The sequence below is a fragment of the Chaetura pelagica genome, unplaced genomic scaffold (genome assembly GCF_000747805.2).
Source record: "Chaetura pelagica isolate M959 unplaced genomic scaffold, ChaPel_1.0 scaffold118, whole genome shotgun sequence".
Classification (NCBI taxonomy): Eukaryota; Metazoa; Chordata; class Aves; order Apodiformes; family Apodidae; genus Chaetura; species Chaetura pelagica.
In genome coordinates this window covers 445997-455731 of record NW_009954408.1, presented here as the reverse complement: position 1 = coordinate 455731, position 9735 = coordinate 445997, and the positions used below count along the sequence as shown (strand labels likewise).

The window sequence follows — 9735 nt, the reverse complement described above, 5'->3', positions numbered from 1 at the left end:
TCTCCTAGCGCGTCCCCTTCCCCGACGTGAGGGAGAAGAGCCAGGCGATCCTCAGCGGGGTGCAGGTAAGCACGGCAGACCCTCCACCCCCCGGGACATCCCCCCCGGGACATCTCCCCGGCCCCGTCCCACTCACAGCACCTGGTTTTGACCGATGTAACCAGCGCTGTGATCACGCCAGGTTGGCTTTCCTACAAAAGCAGGAAAGATTTGTGTATAAGCGTTCAGGGGCGCCGGTTAAACGCTTATAAATCGGGGTAGGAAGCTTTTTAGCTCTTAAAAAGCTGTACGAGCTGCGAGGCTGTTAAAGCAGAGCCTGTCAAAATTCCCTGTTTTGTTGTTGTTACTTCTTGGTAAATGGTTTATCCGCTGGAATCGGTACGATCAAAACTGGGTTTTATGGCTCGGAGGCGGTCCAGCCATCAGAGGATTACATTTAGTGACCTTTTATGCTAACAAAAATAAATGCTACGTTGTAATCTTCCAGTGTTACAGTCTAATTATAGTTACTTGCACTGCAGTTCTCTTGCTCACCTCAAGTTTTTGAGAAGGTCTTGCAATTCTGAGGCAGGGCTTGTATCGACGGGTCCAGCAGCACTGCTAAAAATCCTGTGGGAAGAGGGAGTTAAGGTGTTTCTTTTAATCACAACGAATGTGTAGAGCTGGGCTTGGAGTGGGCTGCCCGATTCCCACTACTGTGCTTTTTCTCCCTGGACATTAACAGGTTCAATAGAGGGGAATCTAGGGGGAAATAATAATTAGCATTCATTATATGTGTAATAATAATAATAATGAAATAATAATAATATACAATATGCATATAAAACATTAAATAGATGTATTTTCTATGTAATACACATGTATTTTAAAGGAACTTGTACATAGATCCATTTTTGCTCTGTCCTACTTTGCAGTGGTTCAGAGAAATTCTGAGTTGGGATCACTGAAGCTGAGAGAGGCTCTGTTTATTCTGTCTGACTTCTGCGCAGTGTGCAACGTGATAAATGCAGTCTTAATTTACCTTACACAGTTTTGGGCTGTCTGAGGCATCTTTCTCAAAGCACATTTTGCTGTAGAATCTATAATTACAAGGTGGTCTGTGTGAAAGGCTTGACAGCTATACTGCTTTTCTCTGAAAACCCAAATCAATGAAACAAAAAAAAACCCCAAAACCCAAGCAACATTAATACTAAATTGAAAACTTAATCTGGCACCTTTGAATCAGCTCCTTCCCTGTTAAAAATCCCAATGAGAAGTGGGTCCAGTGAGAATGATGAGTCACTGGAACAGACTACAAAGGGAAGACTTGGTTTTATCAGGCACAAGTTATCAGAGTTTAGTCAAAGGCCAGACAGGTGGTGAGCTGTCACCTGAGTCTTGGAGGAGGTCAGAATATAAGATCTGATGACTCCCTTTTAGGTTTTTATATATGAAGTTACTGACATGTTCAACTATTAGTACTGTATAGAAACTTCTTTTACTAGCTTATTTTGAATAGGTCAAAAAATTTTGGTAGAAAATATGTTCATCTTCATATAGCAAGTGCAAGTTACAATCTCAAGGTTGTAGCTGTCTTGATTAATAACAATAATAGCTGTGAAATTTATAACAGATGTGAAACCAATTGTATACACACATGATGATCAGAGGACTGGAGGACCTGCCATATGAGGAGAGGCTGAGAAAACTGGGTTTATTCAGCCTGGAGAAGAGAAGGCTCAGGGGAGACCTTATTTCCATGTTCTAGTCCTTAAAGAGTGGCTGCCAAGAAGATGGAGACTCCCTGTTTACAAGGAGACACATGGAAAAGACAAGGGGTGATGGGCACAAGTTGCTCCTGGGGAGATTCCAATTGGACACAAGACGTAAATGTTTCCTCATGAGGACAGTCCAACATTGGAACAGTCTCCCAGGGAAGTGATGGATTCCCCCACATTGGGCAGTTTGAAGTCTCAGCTTGACAGGGAGCTGAGCCACCTCATTGAGAATGATGAGTCACTGGAACAGACTACAAAGGGAAGACTTGGTTTTATCAGGCACAAGTTATCAGAGTTTAGTCAAAGGCCAGACAGGTGGTGAGCTGTCACCTGAGTCTTGGAGGAGGTCAGAATATAAGATCTGATGACTCCCTTTTAGGTTTTTATATATGAAGTTACTGACATGTTCAACTATTAGTACTGTATAGAAACTTCTTTTACTAGCTTATTTTGAATAGGTCAAAAAATTTTGGTAGAAAATATGTTCATCTTCATATAGCAAGTGCAAGTTACAATCTCAAGGTTGTAGCTGTCTTGATTAATAACAATAATAGCTGTGAAATTTATAACAGATGTGAAACCAATTGTATACACACATGATGATCAGAGGACTGGAGGACCTGCCATATGAGGAGAGGCTGAGAAAACTGGGTTTATTCAGCCTGGAGAAGAGAAGGCTCAGGGGAGACCTTATTTCCATGTTCTAGTCCTTAAAGAGTGGCTGCCAAGAAGATGGAGACTCCCTGTTTACAAGGAGACACATGGAAAAGACAAGGGGTGATGGGCACAAGTTGCTCCTGGGGAGATTCCAATCGGACACAACACGTAAATGTTTCCTCATGAGGACAGTCCAACATTGGAACAGTCTCCCAGGGAAGTGATGGATTCCCCCACATTGGGCAGTTTGAAGTCTCAGCTTGACAGGGAGCTGAGCCACCTCATGTCAACTAGAGTACTGCCTAGAGAGGTTGGGACAGATGATCCTTGAGGTTCCAACCTGGCATTCTAGGATTCTAAGCTGCAGTAAAGGTTCAATAACAAGTTAAGCAAAATAAAATCAAATACATTATTTTAAGAAAGTCTTTAGAAGCTGCTTTTTAACTCCATTTTACACAGTAGATCTAAGAGGGAAGTTTTCTAGATGCTGTGAATATAGAGTGGTGAGTCTTGGTTCTTATGACTCTACTCAAAACCTAAAGTTTCTGTTGTAAACCTTGCATCTGCATGTGTGGAAGAAATAATCCAATCCAGGTTTTCCATTTTGGATGCTGTGGTCTGTTGTCAGGCATGACATGGTTTTCTCTTGATTTCATGGCTAAGAGAAATTTAATCCAAATCTCTGCAATGAAGATGGCAGATAAAGCAAACTATTAAATATAATTATCCCATAGAACTCATGGCTTGCAGCAGTGATTATAAAGGTAAATAGCTTAGTAATATTATAAAAATATGAAATCCTGCTCAGAACAGTATCAGTGCTTAAAGGACTCTTGTATTACATTATCTCCCTTTTTTGGGATATGAAACAATCTAAGGCCATAGCAATATGTACCATTATGCTGTCTAAACCTTATTATCTGCCAAATTATTAAATGACAGAGCCCAGAGCAGGAGGAGCAACTTCAGACCCAAAGGTTCTCCTGGGAACTGGAGCTGCCCTCCTTTTAACTCCTGTGGGATAGTGCAACTTGGACAAGTAGTCTGAACCTGGACTACTTTTTTTATTTTTGTATTCTTTTTTTTCCCTTGAACTGTCGAATTATAAAATGTGCTTCCTTCATCTGTCTGCCCTGCATCCAGGATAGGTCAGTGAGGAAATCAAAATACTTGTGTTTTCCATTTGGTCTAATAGCTACTTCTTTCTAGGGCTAGTGCCCTCTTGCCTCAAATCAACAAGTATTGAGGCATGAATAACTGTGCTGTTGGTGTTTTTGCAGCCTGGTGTCTGGAGCAAGTTGATAGAATGGATTGTAAGGCTGGTGAGAGCTGCAGGCTTGGCAGCAGCCTGGGTCAGCATGGCATCCCTCTCAGCCTGCCTTTGTTCTGGGTTTTTTCCTTCTGGAGGAGTTGGGTGGGAAATTCCTCTGAAGTATGGTGGGATCCTAGGTGTGCATCCTTCTTCTTTGCTATTGATATCATTAATGCTATTATTAACAAATAGGATTGCTTGTATCAGAATCTGTAAGAATAAATTATTGCTTAATGTAAGTTCCTGTTGATTTTACTTATATGCAGGATAATGAGTTTCTTATTGTATGCTGTGTATATTTATGTATATATCTATATAAAAGATAATATATCTAATTTCTCATTTCATTAGACAAATTGTTCTTACAAGAATTATTACAAAGACAGTATCAGCAAACTAACCCTCTTTTTTTTTAAATTAAGATTCATGCTTTTATTTATAGAAGCAAGGTCACTGAAGTCACTTTGACCAAATACGTGTATGTATTTTAAATAGTTTAAAGGTATTTCAGTTGCAAAGCTTTAAACACTTGAAACAAGTTTGAATGTTTGCATATGAAAATATGTGACGAGTGTTTTTTGAGATAAAACACCTAATATATCACAGCTTTTTGCTGTCTTCTTCCATCTGCAGTATTTTACACTTATTTATAGCGTATTGCTTATGACTTTGAAGAACAGCAGGTCACTCCACCTGATATGCTATGGGAGACCTTAGAGCACCGTCCAGTGCCTGAAGGGGCTCCAGGAAAGCTGGGGAGGGACTTGGACAAAGGCAGGGAGGGAGAGGACAAGGGGGAATGGATGAAAACTGGAGGAGGGGAGACTGAGGTGAGACATGAGGAGGAAATTGTGGAGTGTGAGGGTGGTGAGAGCCTGGCCCAGGTTGCCCAGGGAAGCTGTGGCTGCCCCATCCCTGGCAGTGTCGAAGGGCAGGTTGGATGGGGCTTGGAGCAACCTGGTCTGGTGGGAGGTGTCCCTGCCCATGCAGGGGGTTGGAACTGGATGGTCTTGAAGGTCCCTTCCAGCCCAACCCATTCTGTGGTTCTGTGATGAACACAAATACATGGGGAATGAACAGCAGAGGAAGGTTGTAACACCTGATCTTCCAAATATTCTGCTGGGCCCCAACAAGCTCCATAAGCTCTATGTGACTGGAGTGTAAATACAAGGTGTATGCCAGTAGCTGGAGCATAACTATTCAAAGCAGGAGATTTGCTACTTAAAATCTCTCATAACCATGCAGTGTCTCTAGGAAAAGACTGAGCAGTACATATACCTCTGCTTACCTATGTACATTCATAAAAATAATTCTCTAGATTGACAAAGACAATGCCTTTGGGAGGCAAGTTGTGCAGGGGTGACAACAAGACTTAGCCTGTGTAGGATAAAAGATGGTAGAACAGCAGGATAAAATCCACAAATGTAAAAAAAGCTTAGGATTTGACATGTAAAGCTTGATTGGTGGGGGGGGTGGCAAATATAGGGAAGAAAGGAACTGGTCCCAGCCTCTGTAAGAAGTAATGCAGTAGTACCAAATGTTTCACTGAAGGGGAAAACTAATAATGAAAAAGGACTTTGCTCTCTGTTTATCTCTTCAGTGATGTAACCACAAGAAGCACGTGTGCTGCTGAAGATGCACATGAAGTGCACAAAATGCATGAACAAAACTGGGACAGTCAAATCCACTATCAGGTGTAGCTAAACAGGATACTGGAAGAAAGCAAGAAATAAGAGATCCACAGATTAGTGGATTAACAGATAATGCCGAGGTGATTGGAATGTTCTCTGAAATGGTTAATCCAGCAGTGGAGTTAATAGCCATGTTAAAACCATGCACAGAGCTTGGTCTAGACTTGGTGGGGAAACTGTAGGTTGATTGGATTAGCAACAGATTTTCAATCTGGTAGGTCCTGATGAAATTCGTTCTGAGGTGCTTAAAAAAACCTCTATCTGAAGCAATCCCAGACCTAATAGTGGAGGGAAGAAGTAGACTCAAAAAAAATAGTGGTGCATACCTCTGCAGTGTGAGCTGGTAACTAGAGATATGTGGGGACATGGAATAGAATACCCTTACCTCTCCAAATCCTGGCAAAATACTTGTATGGATTTAAATTGAATGAGTACCCAGAAAGGATGAGAAGGCTTCTTGTCACAGCCAGAGCAGACATCCTGTCCTCTTCCTCTGCCATAGTATGTGGGACAAATAAATCCTCTTCCAGGAGAGGAGATAGTAGTTCCCCTGTGTATATCCATTAAGGATAATATAGTAATAAGCTTTCTGTTTTATTGCTAGATTTTTCTCACCTAGAGTTCACTACCTCTTTGTAAATGCACCGTCTGAGCCCTGTGGTGCATGCTTGTTAAGAGTGAAACTCAGATATGTTCCTTGCTCACAAATGGCTTTTCCTGATGACTCTAGTATTACAGGAGACTGGCTAACTTTCCAAATCCTTAACCTGCTTTTGGTGTAATATTTGATTAAGTACTTCATAACTTTCCCTCATTTTTTTTTAGCCTTCCTGGATGACAGAAGGAACTTTCTTTAGTGAGCTTGGGAATGTGTAGCTAGGCTGATCTGTCAGGTTGTGGGATATTTTATGTCCAAGTTAATTTGACGGTGTCCTACTGTGTGATATGATGTTCCCCCTGTTGGTCAGTCACCATAGAAGGGTGTCTCAGATGAAATGGAAAGTCTGTTCAAGCCTGCAAATTTAAATATAGTATCCTCACTGGCAGTGATGGATCTGATCCATCTGGAAGCTGACCAGTCTCCCTGCACAATGCCAATATCCAAATCAGTTTGTTTCCCATAATGCTCTTATGTAAAGTGGATGAAAACATCAGGTTTTTTGTGAGTTCACTTCAGAGCAAAAGTATGTTCTGTCTCTTCCAGTCTAGGTGGAATGGGCTTAATTATGTGTTGTGGGCTGCTCCCTCCAAAAGCCACATGTCTTTCTGCCAGATTTTTTCTGCCACATTTTTCTGTTAGGTTGTTTGGGTTTTTTTGTGCTGTTCAGATACTCTTGCTCTTCTCAATATTGGGAGAGATACTGAAGTAATAACATAATGCACTTATATGATTAGTCTTATTTACACTTTTACTAGCCTCCAAAAGGAGCTGTACCTCCACAGTATTTATTGTAAACATTATGTGCCTGTACCATGTGTGGTGAGCCTGACTGGAGAAGTTAAGGGACAAAATTTAATCTTGACATGTCAGGGAATGTTCTAAGTGGGGGTGTGAGCAAGTTTTTTTAAAAATTAAATTGTCAATAGTCCTTAGATTGTATTGTCTGACTCCTCCCTCCTTCAGGCCACTGCTTGCCTCCTTCTGAAGGCTTCAGTCTTTGTTGAGAGAGACCAAGGGAAATGGTACTTTGTTGAGCTTTTCAACTACAGAAATCCCTGACCCTAAGAAGGCCTTTGGTTGGAGTAAAGAGTTGTTTGAAAACAGTGGAGATTCTCACACTGATGTAAAGTAAGGTATCTGGGTCACTTCTAATGCTGTTTCTGTGTGCTTTTCCATACTTTTCCATGCTGTGTGACGTTCTTCTTGCATGGAAATTACCTTTGCTTAGTCAGCTTTTTCTTATAAGTGCTTGGGGTTACTTAATCTGTAAAATTATGGACTTAAGTGATTCTTCTCATTTGGTCTTCAGGACATCATAACTTGAATGTTTATTTTCAAAAGAAGAGTGAAGCACACATTTGATAATATTTGCTTGATTGGTTGTTTTCTTTCTGTTTTGTTTTGTTTTTTAATTGCATTGAAATGCTTCAAACAGAAGAAATCGAACACAAATGTTTCTTCAGCTCTTATTTACTGATGAGGTGAGGAACTGCAGTGTGTGCACTGGTGGCTTGCAGAAAGAAAAGGTTTGTTTCCTGATCTTTTTTTTTTTTTTCACAGAAGGTAATATCTAGAGATCTGTAGAAACCAGGAATGCTTCAGCTTGAATGCTTTTTGTGAAGAACAGCATTTGTTCTCCTGATCAAGTAGTTACTAAGTCACAAGAGCTCTGTTTTAGATGTTTGGTTTTTTTCTTCTTCTCTTTCAAGAGGTAATTCTAGAAGCTGGCTGTTCTTTTAACCTCATAGCTGGAAATGACCCTTTCCAGTCTTAACTTGTGTATTCTAGTGTCAGATTAGTCCTTTATCTTAAATTATTTTTCTTACTCTGATCCTAATGGTTTATGGGTAGCAGTGTGATCCTTCTCCCCTCTGCATTGATTTTGCTAAAAGTTCTGCTCTAAGTTGCCAAAAAGCCAACTTATTTCTATTAAAAAAAAAAAAAAAAGAAAAGTGAAATAATAATTTGTTTTCCCCAGCTGGTATGTAAATAACTGTCTTAATCTGGGACTGTTGGCATGCATTTGAATCCTCCTTGCTCACATCTGGAGGAATTTTATGCATCTTGAGGAGATGTACAATCAAAATTAAAAGCACTAAGAATTGGGAAAGGTTTTGGAAAGACAATTTTTATCCTGGTCCTCTCAAACCAGGACAAGAAATTAGCATACAATATACAAAGAATTAAGTAAAAAAGATGGACTCCTAGGTAATGTAAAATAATACATTTGCCATTCGTTTGACCAAGCTACATGGTTTGAAGGAAAAATTCATTGTCTCACTGTGACAAGTGCAGAGTGAGTCCTGGGGAAAGACTTGCTCTTTTGTCCTCTTACTCTTAATTTATTTTTTATTTTTTTTTCTTCTTCAGGTCAGGGTTTCTCCTTTTAAAACAAACACAGTGGAAAAGTACTGAATATACCATTGTGGGACAGAAAAAGAGTTCTGAAAGCTTGAGTAGATTTTCCTGTGAATACTGAGTGTTTAAATTTCCAAAAATATGGTTTGCTGTCAGTATGGTTTTCTATTCCAGTAAGTTGTTTACAGTTTAAGGGGGAGGAGGGAAGAGCTCAGTGCTCTCTCCAGAAATCAAGTGAAACATGAAAATCTTCCCTTGGACCTACATACATGAATTAAATCCAAAAAGTTAAGTGGTGGTTTTTCTCTTGTTTACCACTTTCATGATGTTTCCAGTGACTTTGGCTTTGGGATTTTTTTTGTTGGTTTGGTTTTTTTGGTTTTGTTTTGTTGTTGTATTTTTTTTCCTTTGCGTTTTCCTCTGGAAAGCTTGGGTTAGGCTGCTGCCAGAAGCTGGGTTGGGAAGGTGAACTGATTTAGTTCTATTTAAACCTAGTAAACAATTTACCGTTTTTCCTTACTTCAGCTTTATGTAAAAACCAAACATGTTCTTTCAAGTGATTTTGGGTCAGAAATATCTCCCAGTCTTGTTTACTAGGTGTCTGAGTATTACCTCAAAATCCACTGGGCTGGTGTTTTAAAAATGGAGGTGATGCTAGAATGCATCTTCTTTATACTGCTACTTACTTAATCTGATTTAAATCTTCCTCCTGTGCAACTACAAGCGTTTTCTTTCAATCCAGATATTGTGCTAAAGGAAAGCACAGTATTTCTGAAAACGTGGTGTGTTGTTTTTTTTAACTGTAAATCAATTAGAAATTGCAACTTTACTTTTCTATGCTTTCTGGAGTTGTCAATAAGATTTTATCAGTTGCAAGTCTTACTTGGCAAGTCCTTTGTCTCCCTAAGTATCTGTCTGGCTCTGTCAGCCTAACTTCTGACTCGAAGTGTAACAAACTCCTATTTAAATTTTCCTCCCTGGGATATTCTTGCTTGCTATTGAATTGTTTTTAAACAGTTCTTCCAAAATAGGCATTTTATTTAAGTATTCCTTAATTACTAAAATTCTGACTGAAAGAGGAGGGAACCTCTTTTCTGAAAGTTATTTTTCCACTGCAGCTTGTTGCTGAGCCTCCACTATTTCTGGTGTTCTGGTGCAACAAAACTTGGAGCTTTTTAAATGCAGCCCATTTGCCAACAGCACATTCCACTCAGATTAAACTTTGTTTGGATTTTCCATTTATTTAAATTTTAGTTCTAATTTAGATTTGCACTGATTTCTATGTAGAAGCAAGACTGA

The 9735-nt window shown here is 39.7% G+C and overlaps 1 protein-coding gene across 1 annotated transcript in view; it reads left to right on the top strand.

Moving 5' to 3' along the window:
* The first annotated feature begins 20 nt into the window (after positions 1-20).
* The window catches only part of SESN1 (sestrin 1), a 73232-nt gene continuing 63517 nt past the window's right edge, over positions 21-9735 (top strand). The window contains exon 1 of the mRNA XM_010004341.1: positions 21-65. The gene's annotated coding sequence lies outside the window, so the exon portion shown is untranslated. The remainder of the gene's footprint in view (positions 66-9735) is intronic.